The sequence below is a fragment of the Triturus cristatus genome, chromosome 2_2 (assembly GCF_964204655.1).
Source record: "Triturus cristatus chromosome 2_2, aTriCri1.1, whole genome shotgun sequence".
NCBI classification, from domain to species: domain Eukaryota; kingdom Metazoa; phylum Chordata; class Amphibia; order Caudata; family Salamandridae; genus Triturus; species Triturus cristatus.
This window is the reverse complement of record NC_140582.1, coordinates 783,975,118-783,991,489: the sequence shown is the minus strand read 5'-3', so window position 1 is coordinate 783,991,489 and position 16,372 is coordinate 783,975,118. Positions and strand designations below refer to the sequence as shown.

The window sequence follows — 16,372 nt, the reverse complement described above, 5'->3', positions numbered from 1 at the left end:
TTTACACATCACTGTGGTGATAGGCGACACACATGTCGGAATAGGGCGGACATACTTGTCCATGGATGGACATACTTGTCCAGGAATGGACACCAAGGCATCGTCTGTGCATTACCACATGTGTGGGGCACAGGTGTCACAGGCTGTGATGTGGAACATGCCTCCTGAGTGGAGAAGGCACCAGATGTATGATGAGATGTGTACATGTGTACTGTGTGAGGGTGCAATGTGTGCCAGGCATGCCCTTGACTCCTTTGACATGTGTGCATGTGGGACTGCGCACTTGGGGTGAGCGTCACTGGCATGGCACGGACACCAACACACGGAAGTGTCCCATGATGCCCGGTACAGGGGTCATGACACATGACTCATCACTACCCACAGTGCACAATGTGACTATGCCATATATGTGTCCGGGATTTACATCGGGTTGATGTTGTAGCACCCTCAAAAGCTGCAGCCGTTGCAGCAACCAACATGTGGCTGTGTGTAGATTGTCATTGCACACTGTTCCCAGCACCATGCCACATGTGTTACCGGATGTGAGGTGCACATGTATGCAAGGGACACGGAGTAGCGTGACAAGGCCATGTCAGCAAACTCACAAGGAATGTGTGGGGAGTCATGACATGTGCACCTTCATGGCAAGGTGTGTGGGCTGGACTAGTGTAATGTCATGTGACCTGTGGCTCAAGTGTTCCGCTGCCAGTCTCTGCAATCAGCATCACACTTCTGCTGATGTGTGGGTGTATGTCACTCCTGTCTTGCGTCGGGCAGTGCACTTGCACTGGGACACAACTATTTTCATGGCGTGGCATGGGGAGGTTCTCAATCACCGTGTGTAGCTGGGTCTTGGAAGGAGTGTCACCTTGCATCCATACGTGTCCTGGGCATGTAGCACATGCCTGACTCCCTATGTGGCATGTGTGTATTGCCAGATTTACATGTGCTCAGTAGACATGAGTTGTTCTCGTAGTGCACTCACTCTTCCTTGTCACTTCCAAATTACTGCAGAGCGCCTCCTGTTGCCCGAAGAATTCCAGACTTGGCCACCATGCAGGAGAATGACACGATCCGGCTCTACCGCTTCACCCAACCGTTGATTCTGGAGCTGACGGCGAGACTGGCACCACACCTGCAACCGCAGCACAGGTATCCTACGGCACTGACACCCCAGCTGAAGGTAATGGCTGCCCTACATTTCCTTGCCACGGGTACCTTCCAATATACCATAGCTCATGTTGGTGGCATGTCCCAGAGCATGTTCAGCGGTGTGCTGCATGATTTCTTGGAGGCCATGTTGATTCACCTGGATGACTTCATCAAGTTCCCAACCCCTGAACAGATGACTGAGGTCAAGCGTGGTTTCTATGCCCTGGGAGGGATGCCCCATGTCATTGGGTCCATAGATGGGACACATGTAGGTTTGGTACCACCACACGCACGGGAGGTGGCGTACCGCAATCAGAAGCACTACCACTCCATCAATGCCCTTGTGGTGTGTCTGTCCAACATGGTGATTTCACATGTCTGTGCTCGTTTTCCAGGATCAGCACACGATGCCTACATCATGAGGCGTAGCGGGATGCCTGATATGATGATGCAGCTGCGCAACGAACGGGCATGTGTTGTTGGTGGGTACAGTCTGTCTGTCCTGTATTCTGTTTGGCCGAGCAGCACTACCGCTTCGCCAGTTCTAACGATATCCATGTGCTTTCCATTTAGGGGACGCTGGCTATCCCAACATGCCTTGGCTGCTGACACCTCTCCGCAACCCCATCACGCCGGCCCAGCTCCGCTACAACACCGCCCATGGCCGGACAAGGCGAGTGATAGAGAGGACGTTTGGCATGCTGAAGAGCCGATTCAGGTGCCTCCACAAGACCGGAGGCGCACTCCCATATGCCCCGGCGAAGGTCTGCAAGATCTTCATGGTCTGCTGCATGCTGCACAACATGGCAGTTGAAAGAGCTGTGCCCCTCATCCTGGATCAAGATGACGAGGACCATCCACCCGTGGAGGACGAAGGGCTTGGCAATGGGGCTAGTGATGTGGAGGATGTGGAGCCGCAAGAGGACATCCGGACTCGGCTCATACGCGACTTCTTTGCTTAGTGGTGAGTACCAGGGTCTGAGTGTGCACGCATTGGTCCCCGTGTGGCATGCGTTGTGATGTGTGTCTCCACCTGCATGTATGGCACGTGGGTCAGAGGTGTGTGTGGGTGTGTCACTGGAGTGATGATGGCAGTGATGGTAGTATTTCCCCAGGCATAATTGTGACCTAGCATGTTGTCATACATACATGTGTCGAGTAAATGCACATGCAAGTGGCTGTGCTTCTTGTGGCTGACTTCTTGTGTGTCTCTCTTCCCCAGGTACCTGCGCATGCCGTCTTCTGGTTGCATTGTTGTGGCACTGCTATTCCTCATGGACATGGCATCGTGGGCTGACTCAGCGTTACAGGCACGGACACGTTTGGAAGTCTCCATGGGGTAAGGGATGCATCTGGGGTGTATTGGGTGTGGCAGTTGTTCACGATGTGTGCACACTGCCCCGGTCGGGGTTTGGGTCCTCTGCAGACATGTGGCATCCCCATGGGACACGACATGCAGCTGGGTACACCTGAATAGATGGGCTGCCTGGTTGTCAGTCATCAGTGATGGGATAGTGGATTGTGATGAAGGCATCAATGTGTGTGACACTGCCCTCGGACACATACGGTTAACATTGTCTTGACATGGCGTGGGACTTCCACATCAGCGGATGTATGGTGTATGGCAGTCTCTCTGTGAGCAGCTGTGGGTATTTAGCTGTTATCCGACACTTGTGTGCCAGTTCCATGGCTATCACGCATTTGTGCTGCAGAAGGGGGGTGCCAGTGTTGGAGCCACATGTTACTCCACATGATGTGTTCATGTGTACTTCAAGTTGCCTCTGCAATCCCAAACACATGACTATTAAAGGTGTCCCTATGCCTCCAAGGTGCCTCTTCTCAGTCAATGCTGGTGTGTTGGCACGGTGCATCCTGCATGTCTGGCATGGTATTCCCTGATTGTGGCTATGTGTCAATGTGTCGAGTGGCAAGATGCAAGCTGTGTGTGTGTGCTGAGACTGTGTAATGGGCATGATGTCCATGACTGTGTGGGTATTGTGACATGTGCCATCCCCATGCATCCAACGTTGTCCATGACCCCATTCTCTGCATCCACCGGACTCAAGCTTGCAGGACATGGTTCTGCCACCTGTCTACACGTACCTGGGTGCCCCCCAGGACACGGGCCAGGATCCCTGACCTCTGCGCATGACTGTTGCTGTACTCAATGTGTCTGTCAGCACGGTTGTTCGGCCACCCCCTCAGCTGGTTCTGACCATCACGGGTGTGTATGGTGCTCCATGTCTGTCTTGCCTAGAAAACTGTGACCCATGTGTCCTGTGCCAGACTCAGGCCCCAGGGTGTGGATGGTTGAAGTGAACAGATGACTCAGGCATGTTTAGACTGTACAAGACACATGTTAGGTAATAATGCTACCAGCAGGCATCTACTCTTAATAGTGTGATTTATTATTGGGGGGGGGGGGGGCCAAGTGAGGGCCTTTCCGGGATTAGGGAATCCAAAGTTCAGTAGGGGAGTTGGTGTCCTTGCCATTGGAAATCCTCAGAGTCCATGCCACAGTCTTTGTCAACATTGGTCAGCCAGTGACCAGCAGGGCCATGTGGCAGAGAATGTCTCTTGATGCTGTGATGCTGTTGCTCCAGTGGGCCAGGTGCCAGGCCAGGTGTCCTGGGAGATGGTGATGTAGCAGCCACCCTCACGGTCCTTTCCGTGGACGACCCGGCTTCCTGCGGGGAACCTCAGCAGCAGGCCGTGACGACGTCTGGGATGCTCCGTCGGATGTTTCCTCCTCCTCCTCATGATCCCTCCCTGTGGGTGGTGATGTTCTCCGCCTTCTGGCACAGGGAGGGTCGGCCATGGTGTCGGCCATCCGACGGAGTTCAGCGTGAATCCCCTGGGACGCCGTCACTTGCTGAGCCTGTCTGTCCTCCATCCTCCGTTGGTGTAGCTGTAGACAGGCTATTAGCTCCGCATGTTGCTGGGCCTGCTGGACCTTGATCCCCTCGAGGACGGACACAACCTGGGCCATGCCCGTGGTGTCCTGCCGGTATGAGTCCAGGATGTTACGGACATGGGAAAATACCGGATCCCCAGCCAACTGGTCAGGCTCGCGCCTCCGCCGTTCTCCACTCCCACCACCCCTGCCCACTTGCGTCTGGCCTGCACTTGTGGGCACATGGGGTCTCCGGGACCCCTGAGGGGTGGCATTGGCGTTGTCGCCTGCCTCCTCCTGGGTGCCCGGGACACCGTGTCCCTCCTGGCGAGCCTGGCTGCATTGTGGTGTTGGGGCAGGGATCCTGGGTGTCTCCTGGGATGTGGCAGGAGTGGGGGTGGTGGTTGGCACGGTTGTACCTGACGCAGGTGCTGCAGGTGGTTGGACACCAGAGGGGCCAGGTCGGTCGGGGTCGTCCGCAGAGTGGTGAGAGTGGTCGCTGCCGGTGGGATCGGTCTCCTGCAGATCCGGGTCCTGTGAGTGTTCCCCCCCAGTGTTGGGGGGTGCAGCACGACGTTGACCTGTGTGTGAGAGAGACAATGTTAATTTTGATCCATGCAACATCCATGTTTCATCCGTTACAAAGTTGGCACATTTCCTCTTGGAATTAGGATCTGTCTTGCATTCCACTCACAGTGCACTTGTGCATGTGTGTGTCCCTTGGGCACCAATTTGGCCCCTTTAACTATGTGTGGCACAGTCTTACTTGCTGCGTCAAGTGTGACTGCAGTCAGCAGTGGAGTGTGCATGTGTGCCGAACGATGCATTTGCGCCTTCCTTGTAGCACTGTACATGTGCACATGGAGTGGATCCACACACTCATATGATGCAGGTGGCTGTCCTTGTGCTCGTGTACAGGTTGTAACATGGCCCTGCGTTTTGCCATGATGAAGAGGGGGGGTTCTGGCACTGGCCACCCTTGTCTACATGCACGCAGTCCACCTGCTGACGAGCAGACATTCCCACACACCAAAGGACTGATTTGCTCTCCCTGTGTCTCCCTCCTTCTCTGTCCCCCTCTCCCTCCCTCTCTGTCCCCCTCTCCCTCCCTCTGTGTGTCAGCCTCCTCCCTCTGTCCATCTTCCTGTGTCTCCCTCTCTCTCTGTCCCCCTCTCCCTCCCTCTCTGTCCCCCTCTCCCTCCCTCTCTGTCCCCCTCTCCCTCCCTCTGTGTGTCAGCCTCCTCCCTCTGTCCGTCTCCCTCCCTCTCAGTCCCCCTCTCCCTCCCTCTCTGTCCCCCTCTCCCACCCTCTGTGTCCCCCTCTCCCTCCCTCCGTGTGTCAGCCTCCTCCCTCTGTCCGTCTCCCTCCCTCTCAGTCCCCCTCTCCCTCCCTCTCTGTCCCCCTCTCCCTCCCTCTCTGTCCCCCTCTCCCTCCCTCTGTGTGTCAGCCTCCTCCCTCTGTCCGTCTCCCTCCCTCTCAGTCCCCCTCTCCCTCCCTCTCTGTCCCCCTCTCCCACCCTCTGTGTCCCCCTCTCCCTCCCTCCGTGTGTCAGCCTCCTCCCTCTGTCCGTCTCCCTCCCTCTCAGTCCCCCTCTCCCTCCCTCTCTGTCCCCCTCTCCCTCCCTCTCTGTCCCCCTCTCCCTCCCTCCGTGTGTCAGCCTCCTCCCTCTGTCCGTCTCCCTCCCTCTCAGTCCCCCTCTCCCTCCCTCCCTGTCCCCCTCTCCCACCCTCTGTGTCCCCCTCTCCCTCCCTCCGTGTGTCAGCCTCCTCCCTCTGTCCGTCTCCCTCCCTCTCAGTCCCCCTCTCCCTCCCTCCCTGTCCCCCTCTCCCACCCTCTCTGTCCCCCTCCCCCTCCCTCTGTGTCCCCCTCTCCCTCCCTCCGTGTGTCACCCTCTGTCACCTTGGCCCAGCTTCCTGGGCACACACTGTTAGCAGATCTTTGAGTGGCCCTTGGCCTGTTGATGTGAGTTTGTTTCTGATCTCCAGGCACCCATTTTGTCTGCTGTGTGTCTGTGCGCTGCTGCTGTGGTGGTGTGTGCTGCCACTCTTTCACACTGTTGGCTGTTCATTAGCTGCTGGCATGTGCAAAACAGTGCCTTCACCCCCATGTGTTGATGCAAGGCGTCCGCCATTTGCTGGCAAGTCATTCCTGTGTTGGGACACAGTGTTTGTCTGGCTGTGACCTAGGCCATATGGGCAGAGGGCATTGTTGTCTGCTTTGGAGTCGCACTATGTGATTCTTGGTGCCCAGCCTCCCGCCATCCGGGTTACCGTGTCATGTGTTGTTGTCTTCTGTGGCCTGTGACTTGACATTGTCCAGCTGGGTGCATGGGGCATGGTGGCAGCAGTGGCATGTGCCTGCTCATGGAGTGTGGTTGAGTAATGCGATGGCTTGTGGTGGTTGCGTGCCTGTTATTAATTTTGGTTGTGGTTGCAGTTCCCCCCATGTGAGGTGCGTTGTTTGTGTACTCACCCGGGTCTCGGAGTCCTTCTACTCCTTCAACTGCCTCCACCGGCAGTATGGCCATCACCCTCTCCTCCCAGGGATGGTACTGTACGGCTCTGCGGGAGGGCCCTCCTCCGGTGGCGTTGGCCTGGTCGTGTTCCTCCTGCCTCTTGGCTCTGACCCTCCTCCGCAGATCGTACCACCTGTTCTGGCAATCCTGCTTGGTCCTCCTGGTGTCCGCAACAGCATTCACAGCATCGACGATGGTCTGCCACATGGCTGTTTTGGCTGCCTGGCTGGTGCTTCTGACCAATGTTCCAAAGATCTGTGGCTCGACTCTGAGGATTTGATCAACAAGGACCTCCAACTCTCGGTGACTGAACTTTGGATTCTTGGTAGTGGGCATGGTGAGGGGTGTGGGTGGGGATGGTGTGGGTGTGGGGGGGGGTGTGGATGTTGGGGGGGGGGTGTGGATGGTTGTGTGTGTGTGTGAATGTGATGAGAGGGTGTTTGTGAGGGTGGTCGTTTGAAGGTGTGCAAGTGTAAGGTGTGGTGTAGCTTGTAGTCTGGTTCTGTGGTGTCTGGCAGCAGTGAGTCTGTTGGAAAGGCTCATGGTTTGTGTGTGTGGGCCCTTTTTATTGGTCCATGGGTGGGTGTGGCAGTTTTTGAATTTTGGGTGGGTGTGTTATAAGGAGTGGTGGTGTATTGGGCCTCTGTTTGTTTTTGGCAGTTGCAGGTCAGTGATTGTGTTATTTAAGTGGTTGTTGGCCATGTTTAGTGGCTGTGTGCCTTTCGACTGGTGTATTCTTGTGTTGTTTTATTTTGTCCTGGTTGTGTACGTGCGTTTTGAGCGTGTGTACGGTGTGTACATGGGCCATTTGGTTGTACGATTTTGTCCTTGTGTGTGGCTTTGTAAGACTCGTACATGCGGTTGTGATGTTGGGGCATGGGGTGCGCTCCGTACTTAGGAGGTTGTGTTGGGGGTGCGCCAGGAACGTCCAGGGGTGGGGGTACGACTGGAACGTACTGGGGTGTGGGTACACGGGGGGTACGACACGTACAGGGGTGGGGGGTGTACATTGACGGTGGTACGACACGTACTGGGGTGGGGGGGTGTACATTGACGGTGGTACGACACGTCCTGGGGTGGGGGTACGACTCGAACGTACTGGGGTGTAGGTTCACGGTGGTACGACACGTCCAGGGGTGGGGGTACGACTGGAACGTACTGGGGTGTGTGTACACGGGGGGTACGACACGTACTGGGGTGGGGGGGTGTACATTGACGGTGGTACGACACGTCCAGGGGTGGGGGTACGACTGGAACGTACTGGGGTGTGGGTACACGGGGGGTACGACACGTCCAGGGGTGGGGGGTGTACATTGACGGTGGTACGACACGTACTGGGGTGGGGGGGTGTACATTGACGGTGGTACGACACGTACTGGGGTGGGGGTACGACTGGAACGTACTGGGGTGTAGGTACACGGGGGTACGACACGTCCAGGGGTGGGGGGTGTACATTGACGGTGGTACGACACGTACTGGGGTGGGGGGGTGTACATTGACGGTGGGACGACACGTACTGGGGTGGGGGTACGACTGGAACATACTGGGGTGTAGGTTCACGGTGGTACGACACGTCCAGGGGTGGGGGTACGACTGGAACGTACTGGGGTGTGGGTACACGGGGGGTACGACACGTACAGGGGTGGGGGGTGTACATTGACGGTGGTACGACACGTCCTGGGGTGGGGGTACGACTCGAACGTACTGGGGTGTGGGTACACGGGGGGTACGACACGTACAGGGGTGGGGGGTGTACATTGACGGTGGTACGACACGTACTGGGGTGGGGGGGTGTACATTGACGGTGGTACGACACGTCCTGGGGTGGGGGTACGACTCGAACGTACTGGGGTGTAGGTTCACGGTGGTACGACACGTCCAGGGGTGGGGGTACGACTGGAACGTACTGGGGTGTGGGTACACGGGGGGTACGACACGTACTGGGGTGGGGGGGTGTACATTGACGGTGGTACGACACGTCCAGGGGTGGGGGTACGACTGGAACGTACTGGGGTGTGGGTACACGGGGGGTACGACACGTCCAGGGGTGGGGGGTGTACATTGACGGTGGTACGACACGTACTGGGGTGGGGGGGTGTACATTGACGGTGGAACGACACGTACTGGGGTGGGGGTACGACTGGAACGTACTGGGGTGTAGGTACACGGGGGGTACGACACGTCCAGGGGTGGGGGGTGTACATTGACGGTGGTACGACACGTACTGGGGTGGGGGTACGACTCGAACGTACTGGGGTGTAGGTTCACGGTGGTACGACACGTCCAGGGGTGGGGGTACGACTGGAACGTACTGGGGTGTGGGTACACGGGGGGTATGACACGTCCAGGGGTGGGGGGTGTACATTGACGGTGGTACGACACGTACTGGGGTGGGGGGGTGTACATTGACGGTGGTACGACACGTCCTGGGGTGGGGGTACGACTCGAACGTACTGGGGTGTAGGTTCACGGTGGTACGACACGTCCAGGGGTGGGGGTACGACTGGAACGTACTTGGGTGTAGGTACACGGGGGGTACGACACGTCCAGGGGTGGGGGTACGACTGGAACGTACTTGGGTGTAGGTACACGGGGGGTACGACACGTACTGGGGTGGGGGGGTGTACATTGACGGTGGTACGACACGTACAGGGGTGGGGGGTGTACATTGACGGTGGTACGACACGTACTGGGGTGGGGGTACGACTGGAACGTACTGGGGTGTACCTAGACGGGTGGGGGTATACATACACGGGGGGTACGTGTCGGACGTACGGGGGCTGGGGGGAGTGTTGGGCGCGTATGCGGGCACATGTCTCCATGGTTGCTATAGGTGTTCGGTGCGGACGGTGTTTTTTCCATACGGTTGTACGCTCGGACGCACGGGATGGATCGTGATTCCTCGGTCGGACTTGGCTTTTCACGTTTGTAAGGTAAATCGTCCGAGGACGTGTCGGACACATTTTCCGACCCGAGGACGTGTGGGGAATGATTCCCAGTGCGGTTCGTATGGACTTTTTACCATGCGAATCGTGATTGCCAGTTCGTACGGCACTTGTACGATTCGTACGGTAAAAAGACCCGATACGAGTCGCACGGGGGAATTTTTTGCCGGATTGTGATCGGCACCTGTGTCTTTGTCTGTGACTTTACTTTGGCGTTGCTGACACTGCGGCTTACCCTCTTATACTCCTTTGGTAGCCATCCCCAAAAAGCGCCTTTTAGAATGTGATTGATTAATTGATAATTGATTGTTTAATTTTATTGCTGTCTTTTATTGCTAATTATTGTGCAGTTTTTATTTATTTATTATTTTATTTGTATCTGATTTTGAAAGTTTGTCTGTGGAATAATTTTGTTTGTAAATGTTTTTATTTTATTGCAGTATGAATTTAAAGTAAATGCTTTTGTATCTAAGATGCAATTTCTTTGTACTGTGGCCAGTCAATGTGATTGTAAGTAATTTTATATTTTAGTTTCTTACATTTTTTATTTATTTTTTTAATTGTTTTTATTTTTCTTAAGTAATCTAGTATTTTGTTTCGATGTACTATAATTTATTATGGATTCAAATAATTTTAATACGAGATTTGCACTTTTGTTGATGTATGTAATTCTTTCAAAGTTCAACACTTTCCCTACTGTTGCTCGGGCTGTTGCCTAGAGTGGAGTGGGAATAGTAAGTATAACTTCTCTAAAGTCCAATGCTTTCCCTAATATTGCTTAGACAGGAGTGGAAATAGTAAATGTAACCCCTCCAAAGTCCAATGGTTTACCTACTGTTAGTTAGAATGGAGCAGGAAAAGTAAATAGAATCCCTCGAAAGTCCAGTGCTTTCCCTACTGTTGCTTAAACTGGGAAGGAAATAGTAGATCTAACCCCTCTGAAGTTCATACCTTTGGCTTATGTTGCTTACAGTGGAGTGGGGCTAGTAAATGTAACCCCTCTGAAGTCTGACCCTTTCCCTACTATTGCTTAGACTGGAGTGGGACTAGTAAATGTAACCCCTCGGAAGTCCAGCCTTTCCCTATTGTTACTTCTACTAGAGTAGACTAGAGTAGTAATAGTAAATCTTGCCCCTCCCAAGTCCAATACTTTCCCTACTTTTACTTAGACTGGAGTAGGAATATTAAATCTAACCCCTTGAAGTACAACTTTTTTCTCTACTGTTGCTTACAGTGAGTTTTTAATATGTATTATATTGTTGTTTATTGTTCTTAGTTTCTTTTTTCTTTCAAATATTTTGTTTAGATAGTTTAACATTTTTGGTAGAAAAATGTACCTCCCACTATATTTCCTTAGTTAATAAAGGTTTCATATATGTATATATCTATATGTATATATAGTTTTCATTTTTTATTGATATTATTTTTGAAAATGTGTAAAATTATTAAACTATACTTAATATGTTACATACATTGTTTTTGTTTTAAAATTTAGTGTAACGTATGTATCTCAGCTCTCTGGAGCAAAGTACAGACACCTAACTCCCACCTTCTTCCCATTTGCTATTCCCTCACCCGGGGTATGTACACCACTACTCCACATTGTCCCTCGCGTGTACAGAATCCACTTCTGCAATGTGCTGGTATAGTGTAACTACTTGGTATGTATTTAATGCTGTATGAGAATTCTATTATTAGCATCTGAGAGGCATGACCAACTAATATTGTGCACTGTTGAATGCATTATTGTTTTAGGCATTTAATAAAGACAATATAAAAATATATATATATATTTGTGTACAGTATACATACATAAATACATTTTATTTAAATAGTTTATATTCATATTTTATTGATGACATTTTTAATAATATATATAATTTTAAAATGTGTATATATGTATATATATATATATATATATATGTGTATAAAATTTAAAACACACTTTAAATTATCAAATGAACATTACATTAAAAAACTTTACTGTTTAAAATACACCAATTTAATTTCAATATTTATTTAAGAAATATATGTTTACCTGTTTTGGTTGATATTCCTATAAACAATATTTTTTACATCATTTTCTGTCATTTACATTATAAGTATAGGACCATGATATTTTAATATTTCTGTCACAAGACATTTTTGATCTGCCATATTCTGTCAGTGATCCACGTCAGCTACCTAAAGGTGTCTTGCATTCATCCAAGATGATACAACGATTTGCTTGCTGATTATTTAATTGTTTTCCCTATGGAACTTCCTTTATTCATCAGTTCAGAAGGCACCTTTCTCCAGATCCGAAACTGACTGAAGACACATCTTGCCCGACAGTCCTTTGGGCTCACATTCTCCTGATATTGACACCGTGTCTTTCTCTGTGAGTTTACTTTGGCACTGTTTACATTGCTGTTTCCCCTCTCATACTCTTTTTCGACGCCATCCTATGAAGCGCCTTGAAGAGGGTGTGAGTTGCTGATGTGCTATAAAAAAAAAAAAAAAAAAAATGTTTGCTTTTTTAATCCAAACTTTTGCTGAATAAAAAAAAAAAGAAATCCTGGTTCAAATGTATCAAAGGAAACCATCAAGTCTCACATTTAACTTCACCTCCACACGGCAACGGACCTAACCCCACTGCATACGAAATTGGAATCTGATTTAGGTCGCTCATATACAGTGATAGAGTGCCATGTTGTTCTGAAATTGTAGGGGTGCATCATAACCACCGGTAGTCCGCACCCATATATTTAGTGGGAAATTATTAACGTGTGGTTTAGAAATGTAGTACTAAAGGTAGCATGTAATAGTGCAAATAGAAACGTAATCATGTTAATTATGCAGATCAATGTAGTGTTTAATCGAAAATGTATTTTAGATGATGAATAATGAATTAGTTTATGTATAATGTGATGACCTAGGTAAACGTGCACCATATTAAAAGTCTGCACATATAGTTTTGCTTATTCATGTATGCAAACTAATGAAATCAATGCCTCAATGAGATGTTAGAATTGTGTGTGTTTGAATTGTGTAAAGGCCTGATCGCATATACGTTTCAGAGAAAGGCCTATTCGTTCTTATGTTAGCTGAATATTGCAGGCCGAAAATTGTTTTCCTTGGAAAGGCTCTGGGTTTTGAGAAAGTCAGCAGATCTCAGAGAGTGGAAAGTTTCTCATTCCCATGTTTCTTTCGCAGGTGCAAGGACACCTAGCTCGTTAGGAAGACTAACCCTTTATTTTAGGAGTTAAGATGGTAGGAGAAGCAACTATGGGAGTACACTGGAATGCAGATATGATACTTTCAGCGGAGAAGGTGCCTGGGACCCAAGGTCAATCTAACCGTCTTTGGATGAAGTACAAGTTTCTGTGGAAAAATACAGAAGGAAGGCCTGGCCGAAGAGGTCTGACGAGGGTGTGTTCTACTATTTTGTGATTTTGAATTAGGGACAGTGCCCCGAGGGTTGAGCAGTTGAGGATTAGATGGGAAGCTAGAAGGAGCGTCTTAGAACGAGCTCTGTAGCTTGGGCTACTGATTGAGCAAAGTGAGTGCACTTTTTAGGAAGTCTTCACTATTGACACCTTTTTACTCTACCATTAGCAAAGCAAATGGCTTTAACTTAATCAAAGGCGAGACCTATTGCATTTTCAATGCTTGTTTTTCCAAGCATTGGCCGCGCGCGCACACAACTCCCGCTTCTCCCCCTCCCCCACCACATATCGCGTCTCGGGGCCGCATCAATAAGATGTGGCCTAACGGCTAGAGCGTACGACCTCGAAGCTTGGTAACCAGGTTCGAGTCTGCGGCTCAACCTCTTGTGATTCTGGGCAAATCACTTCATCTCCCCACGCCTAACAAAACATGGATGTGCCCATCTGGAACAGCTGGTGCTCGTGTAAAGCGCCATAATACCTCCGGGTAGAGTTCGAGCTATATAAAACTGCAAGACAAAAACATGGCTCAGTGGATCTCACACGCCCTCACACGTGCACTCACTGTCACGTGCCTCAGAGGTACTCTCGTGCTCATGGGGGATACACTCTCTCCCCTCCATAAGTGCCCCTCGCTCCCAGAAGATTCACGCACCTCCTGCTGGTTGGGGAAGAGTGAGACACAAGCTCTCACGTGACAATGTCGGGGTATGGCGCCCTTAGTTGTTAGAGTCACCAGAGAAGCCAGAGACACTTTCCTCTTTTAGAGCCATCCCAGTTGGACTGGCTCGTCTGACTTCCTTTTGTACTAAAAGGTTTCTTATCTTTATGGGGCCATGTGTTTAGCCCCATAAAGATAAAAAACCTTTTACGCCAGCAGTAAGTCGGGGCAGCCAGTCCAACTGGGATGGCTCTAAAAGAGAAAAGTGTACGTCACTGGAAGCTCTTTTCCAATGGCTGGCCACTGTTTACCATAAACGGTGACGCCAGCCAATGGAAAAGAGAGGCGGGGCTTAAACCCCGCTAGTGAAAGCTACCCTAAATCATTAAATCTCGCCAGCGAGACTGCGCATGTCTGCGCAGCCTACACCAGGCGAGACCTAAAAATGCTAAGTAGGGATGTCATCTTAGAGCTAGTGCAGGGATAGACTAATTTTGTTTTTCTTATTAGGTTAATGACTTCTAACATAGAGTTTGGAGCAGTTACTGGTTGCCTAATGCTTCTGGAGCTAACTATTCTTCTTATTCTGAGTCGGATGAGACTCCTGCGTAGGATATTCTTTGTACTAGTGCCCATTTATTTCCTTAACCTCGTGATGAGGTGCTTGTATGTGCAATTATTTTTGGCTTTGTAATAAATCCCAAAACTTGAAATTCGGAGTCCGTAATCTTTGGAGTATAAGTGGAAATTCAATTGGTTACATTGAGAAATTGGATTTTCTTCCCTTCACACTATTAAGCAGATAAAAAGGTTTAGTCGGCCTGAGGATTCTTAGAGATGGTAAGATATAGTAAGCTAAGAATCCAGTTCTATCAACAGATACAGAATGGACGGTGATACTAATAAGTCCCACACAGGTTCCCCGCAATGCTAGGTTTAAATTAATACAATTTTACATAGTACACTGCACGTACCTCACCCCAGGGAAAATCAATTGGTACTTTCACAGAACTGACTCTCACTGTCCTCGCTGCACCCACTTAGATGCAAACATTGTACATATGCTATGGGCATATCACAAAGATTCAACAATTCTGGGACAAGTTTACAGTCCACCTGTCTGAGTGCACAAATAGACAACTCCCAAACTCTTGGGAATCATGCATACTGGGTCTAACCCCTAGGGGTAAGGCACACAGGGCTACAAGTAGTTTCCTAGATTTGGGCTTGCAGTGGCAAAAAGACTCATAACACGACGTTGGAAATCCAGGTACCCTCCAGTACTCCTGGCCTGGTCCCGTTTGGTCCTAAATTGGGCAACGGCTGAGGGCATATCCCTCAAGAGAGAGGATACACTGGAGCTACAGAAGTTCCCACTCTCAGATTGCTGGAACACAATTCTTGCAGCACTGCGGCTCAACCTACAGTCTGAATCAGAAATACAGACCACACAACAAACAGCCTGAAATCAGTTAAGTCAAGGGATGGGAATTAGCCTTATGCATGCTGGGAAGAATGCAGTGACTCTTGTGACATCACATATATATGGGACACAGTTTTATTTGGAGAAGTATTTGATACATGACTTTATGGTTATACACAATCTGCTAAAGGGGAGATGTCTTGTGCCCTGTTGTTGCCTGAAGTTGTTTAGGTTGTTAATACAGTACATTAATTGATCTTTAAATAGCATATGAGAAATAGTCAGTGTCCCTGTAAACGCTGTGGGAAGAACAGAATACAATGTGGAATTAACAAGTGTATGTATGACAATGAGTTCACTGAATATAATCAGTTGATGTAATATGTCTTCCTGTCAATCTTGTGTGAAGACGCCTTATGTACGTGTACCTTGCACCTGGTAGAAATTACCGTATTATTTTGTATTTTTGTTACAAATGACAGTAAACAGATCAAACAAACAATAAAATCTCAAGTGTCACATTCAATAAAAGCGACACAGAAGTTAGGCACGTTGCAGAAAGAAAGTCAGTCTTGTTTATATGATAAGATGCCATAGGATGGCAGGGCAGAGGGCAGTCCTGCAAGTGCAGACTAGAGGTTAGTGATGTTTCCGGTTCCGTCCAAGTGGAATTTCTATGAAAATGTGTGCCCTGTTGTGCACCAATATGTGCATCGAACAACAGACGAATCTGGAAGATCAGGGCAGGTGATACCACTGATCAGGCGTCTCGTATGCACCTGTGATGTAATGAAGAGTATTAATGCTTGTAAAATACCCACTGCTTCATCACAGTCGTTTACTTTCAATGTTTTTCATTCATTTTTTAATTCTCCTCAGCTCTTAGCAATCGCAGTTGCGATGTGACACCCTAACAGTTCTTTTTTATAAATTGTTTGCTATACAATTTTGTATCATCAGAATAACATTTTCACTATAAAATTAAAACGGAATCAGAACAGTAATGACATCAGGGTTGTGGTGATATCATCTTTATGACACCCAAACATACCTGATAAATAGATATCAGATATGTTCTGATGCTATAGCTTTCATGTCATTTGCTATTTTCTAATTGTGCTGGCATTCTTCGCTGTGGGATGAGCTGGGTTTTATGAATTCAGGGCAGGTTTACTATAAGTCTCCCTGTGCAGTGCAGCATGAAACTGTGCAGCACTGCAGTGCACAAATGGTATACAAATTATGCTGCCTAATTTTTACAGTGGGACACCAATGATGTCAGCTGTACTCTCAAACTCCCCAAAAAATCCATATTAAAATGACGGTAAGGGCCTGATTATGATGTCGGTCGGAAA

General features: G+C 49.5%; 1 protein-coding gene across 5 annotated transcripts in view; it reads left to right on the top strand.

Annotated features, from left to right (window-relative positions):
• CRACD (capping protein inhibiting regulator of actin dynamics) overlaps positions 1 to 16,372 on the top strand; it is an 870,477-nt gene that overhangs the window by 632,485 nt on the left and 221,620 nt on the right. The window contains exon 1 of one of the 5 annotated variants that reach the window (XM_085642054.1): positions 2,411 to 2,491. The exons of the other annotated variants lie outside the window; for them this stretch is intronic. The gene's annotated coding sequence lies outside the window, so the exon portion shown is untranslated. Of the gene's footprint in view, positions 1 to 2,410; positions 2,492 to 16,372 lie in introns of those variants that run through there. 5 annotated transcript variants of the gene reach the window in all.